Consider the following 5,380-nt stretch of genomic DNA (forward strand, 5'->3'; position numbering starts at 1 on the left):
CGACTGAACCTGTAGGAAGAGTGGGTAGCTGAGAGAGGACGTGGTGTCACGTTACTTAGGGCATAAGGGGTATTCATCCTCCATTTCCAGCAAGTTATATATTTCTTCAATTTTAGCTGAAAAACACGAGTGCTTCAGAAAGGTAAAGATTTGGGAAACATATAAATTATTAATTTATATTATTCCCTTGACCACCATTACTTTTACATCTACTTGTTTGGGAAAGGTTACCCTTTTTCAGTTAGCTTTCTTGCTCTTGAGTTTACTCAGAAATTTGTATAAATATTTAGAAGCTGACTTCTGTGTCCTCTTCATTTCATGTAGTGTAGAAAAATAAAAGGAATAATAAAACCCATTTTCTTCCATAATAAATGCACCAAAAGAAAATGAGGAGACACACTGTGCGTATGGAACAGTACATGTTCCTTCAAAACATCTTATAGTAGGATAACATGAAAGGAAAAATAAAGACTGAAGTATGACTTTTCTTTATTTTAATAGAAAGCTGGAGAATTGTTAATTTGTTAGTATTGACAGACAGGTGAGCCTTTTCCTGTAGGTAAGGATTTGAGTAGTTTCTTCTGGTTTTCGAGGACACTGAAAGAATTGCATGCATTTCTATGCTGTTTCATTGTTGCTGTTCCACTGCTCCAGATGTGGTGTGTAGGAGCAGGTATGGTCCTGCTGTGACAAGAACTGCAGAGAAAATAAAGCCTAAAGCACAAGTTCCCTACTTGGCTGTACTTCATCCTGCAACCCATGTGGAAGATAGACACAATTCCTGCTCTCTCACTGTTTTAGTAATTGCACATCTTTTGTTAAGCAGAAGACGAATATTCAGCATGTGTGTGTCAAGATTTATACTGTCTCTGGAACTTAGATTTTTTATCTGGAAGCAGGTCCTTGGGCTTGTGCAGAAACAGAGAAGCTCATCCCTGTCCTGCTTTGAATAAAGCTGTGCTGAAATTCTGGCTGGTACCAGGGAAGATGCAAGTTAGGGTGAATGTGGAACTCAGTGGATTTTGGCTGTGGAGTGCTAGTAAAAAATACGGAGTTTTTATGTCTCTCTCCAGTTTTCTGGCAGTCATCCCTGGCCAGTAGACCCCTTGCCAATGATTCCAAACTATGCTTTGAGGAGTAAAGAACCAAACAGCTCTACACCACTCAAACAGGCTTGATAACACTACACTACTGGGGCAAGCGAGGACAAGAGTACGCTTGGATCCCCCTCTGAAAACTGTTCTTTTGGACAGGCATTGGCATTGCTTTCCACACAAGTGAATTCCTAAGTAGCATGTGGATTTTCTGGTATTTATCAGATTTGGGATAGGATTTATTGGACGTGCTGATGAGCTATTAAAAAGCGTTTTTTTCCTTTTCTTTAGTAGGTTGTTAAGTGTGAGATGGAATGTTGCGTAGTCCCCGAGAGTGGAGATATGTTTAGGGCCTTCAACCCCTCACTGTTATCCCTCTTTTTGATTATTCTGCCTGTATTGATGGGAGGTAAAAACAAATGTTAATTCAATGGATCTGCTGGGCATTTAGCATGTGAACCTAGATAAAGAAACCAAATAGCTCTGCTAATCTGGGCAGAAGAGAATTTCTCTACTGTTATTCCAAAAGCTTGATTACTTTGCTGTGTGGAAGTGCTGGGCATAAAGCTGATGGAAAAGTAGTCTTCTTGGATTTACTCTCCAAAACAATGAATAGTGAAATACTGCAAATAACAGGGCATGTTTTGGCCCTGCAAAGAAATCTTTGTCAACTGTAACCTGGGTTCAACCCATCACTGGGATCTGTGTTGATTCTCAAGAAAAACTGGAAATTACAAACTGGCAATAAAAGCTAGAATACAGGTATTTCCACTGCAAGAAAATATGAAAAATTGTGCAATACACTTCCAGATAGAAGAAAAAGTCTGTGAAAGAGCCTAAAATTCACCGCACTTTGCCCTTCCTGAATCTTTGGGTCTGTCTTACCAACAGTATAAAGTTTAAAATCAAGTGCTGGGTTCTGCATGTGGGATGGGGAAACCCTGGTTGTGCTTGTAGACTAGGGAATGAGAATCTGGAAAGCAGCGCTGTGGAAAGGCGCCTGGGGGTCCTGATCAAGAGAAAATTGAATGTGAGTCAGCAGTGCCCTGGTTCCTGGGAGTGCCACCCCTGTCCTGGGGAGGCATCAGGCACAGCATGGCCAGCTGGGCAAGGGAGGGGATTGTCCTGCTCTGCTCTGAGCTGGGGCAGCCTCACCTCGAGTGCTGGGGGCAGTTCTGGGTGCCCCCATATAAAAAAACCATTAAACTATTAGAGAACGTCCAAAGGAGGGCCACGAGGATGATGAAGGGTCAGGAGGGGAAGATGTAGGAAGAGCAGCTGAGGTCACTTGGTCAGTTCAGACTGGAGAAGAGGAGTCTGAGGGGAGATCTCACTGCAGTTACAGCTTCCCTGTGAGGGGAACTGGAGGGGCAGCTCCAGACCTCATCACTCTCATGACCAGTAACAGGATGCAAGGAAATGTCATGACTCTGAGTCAGGGGAGGTTTAGGTGGGATGTCAGGAAAATGTTTTTCATCAGAGAGTGGTTGGACACTGCAACAGGCTCCTTGGGGAAATGGTCACAGCAGCAAGCCCGACAGAGTTCAAGAAGCATTTGGACAATGCTCTCAGTCCCACCATGGGATTTTTGGGGTGTCCTGTGCAGGTCCAGGAGTTGAACTCAATGATCCTGCTTGGTCCCTTCTAACTCAGCATGTTCTATGATTCTGCTATCTCTCCCTTCTTTCTCTGTATCCTAATTCTTTGATTTTCTTTCCACTTGCCTTTTTCATCTCATAAGCTATCTTCTAGGTTACTGTCAGCCAACAGTATTTTCTTGCTTTCCCAAATGTCTCTGTGGATGATCAATGTGCTCTGCTCTGGGTAGTTAAGAAGAATTGGCACTGAAGAAGAATTTAGTCCAATTTTGCTCACTGAGCACCAGCTCCACACAGCTATTAGAATCTGAGTCTGTTTCTACTCTAAACTTCCTCCTGGTCTTATGGACAGTGATCATACTGGGTAGACCATCAGAAAACACTGGAAAAATATCCTAAACTATTAAGCTCCTGAAAGATAAAAACTCTTCATTTCCCTAAACATTTAATTGAATGAATTTAGTTCTTCTTATGGCATTTTCATACTTATTCAGTCCTCAGAGCAGCAGGCATCAGTTCAGTCTGCATGGTAAATTAGAACTGTTTCACAGCATATGGTCACTTGGAGGAAATAAACTCTCCATTGATAGCCCTACAGTTCTCTTGAGCTAAATAATGTTAAGTTTGACCTTGGTTAGCATTTTGCAAAATGGCTATAAAGAATTAATAAGTTTAAAAAGTCCAGGCTCAAAAGTTAGTAGTCAATAGTTTCTACTCTGCCTGAAGGCTGGTTGGAGGTGAAGTATCCCAGGGTCTATTCTGGGACCCTGTTTGTTTAATATCTTTATAAATTAGTTGGAAACAGAATGGAGCCCCATCAAATTTGCAGATGACACCGAAACAGAAGGTGTGGTTCATAAGCTTGAGGGCCCAACTGCCTTTCAGAACCAGACTAGACAAAGCTCCAAGTATGTTCTGAATTCAATTATTACCTTGCTTTGAACAGGGCATCCCAAAACCTCTGCAGCCTGAATGATTCTGGGATTCCAATGGCATTTTCCCCAAAGGATGTTGATTATAACTCTATAAAGGGAAATCAGCAGTGTCATGAGCAGTTTATCTCACAGAGTTCTTTGCAGTTGCTTCTCAGGATGATTCAGAATGAGACCTTCAGCCTGAGAAACTGATACTTAGTGTGATTTCCTAACAGATATCCTAAGGAGCTGGGGACACAGTCAGCCCTAGTCCAACACTGAACTTATAGCTTTGGTAAGTGACTCACTTGATTTTTAAAAATTGTGTTAGCGTTGGGTTTGGTTATGATGACTAGGAAGTTAATGTTAAATAATTTTAACATGGGGACAAATATGTGTCTTTAAATTGTTATTTCTGTTAATAAATGTGGGCAGGTTTTTGGCCTATGACAAAGACAGAGCATCCCTGAGAATACTGCCAGTTGGCAGCTCTTTCTGAATATTTTAAGAATGAGCTTAATAATAGAAAACTAAATAATTCACGTGCAGATTATGACACTGTGCCATCATTTGGGTAAACAGTTGCTGGCATAAATGGCAGAGCAGCTATGAGTTCCCTGCTGTCTACCTGTGATTGGAATTGAGTGAGTAGCAGAAGTTTCAAAGAATATTGATTTGATAACATTCATTGCTATGTTCTGTTCCCTAGATCAGAAGAGTGGGAAGTTCTTTATGTACTTACTAACCTGAATAATCTAAAAATAATGCTACTTTTCTATAATAATAGGCATACATATTTGCATCTCAGATCCTATTAGAGGCTACTTAGCCTATAGAAGAATAACTTGTAACAAATGGGAGAAACACTGATGCGAATCTAAAAGAAAAATAATAGTGAAAGACAAAGTGTTTATTTAATTTAATCTCTATCCACTCAGGAGAGAATTTGACTGTGATGTGTGTGCCTGGTGGCTGAACTTTTGGTAGCTAGGGTACTTACCTAATAGAACAATTTACATAAGTGTGAAGAATGATTGTCTCTTATCTCAAGACTTACAAAATAAAAAGATATTCTGGAAAATGTTGTACTGTAGAATGCATTAAAAATGGTCCAAGTAGAGAATGGCTGAGATTCTGCAGGATGTCATGCTGCCTGATCAGACAACCTATTCTTTGTACTGTGCAGAAAAATACTAATGAAAATATTACAGGAACATCATATTTCCCACCAAGTTCTATCCAGCTAGTGGATGCTAGCCAGAGAAGTACCATGTGCTTTTCAAAGGGAAGACAGATTGAACACTAGGAAGACCTTTCTAAGCTTAGGCCAAGAATAATTTACAATGTGTTACTTGCCTGACTGATGTATATTATATGAAACTATGATCTGAGCCTACTCCTATTGTATCAGTATATCAGATTGCAGGAAATGGTTGTCTTGCATTTCATGAGTGTTCCACTTAAATTTACATCAGAGGTCTTAAGCACTGGGCCTATGTTGCACACAACACAGCTGAAAAGTGTTGGCTTGAGTTAGGATGTGTCTTATCCCTGTTTAGCACTGGTTCTCAGTAGGACACTGATGGAAATTTGTCCTGCTTTAGGGCAAATTTGGTAGAGAATCTCAAAAGGGGCCCCTCCAGAAAGCAAACCCACACGGCCCCTCCCCCCAACTGGTTCGGGAAGGATTCCTCAGAGAAAAGTGGAAAGAACCTGTTTATTTCACAGGCACAGCACCCCCCAGCACACAAAATTAACAATATCACATGACACC

Source organism: Geospiza fortis, unplaced genomic scaffold, assembly GCF_000277835.1.
Source record: "Geospiza fortis unplaced genomic scaffold, GeoFor_1.0 scaffold40, whole genome shotgun sequence".
NCBI classification, from domain to species: Eukaryota; Metazoa; Chordata; class Aves; order Passeriformes; family Thraupidae; genus Geospiza; species Geospiza fortis.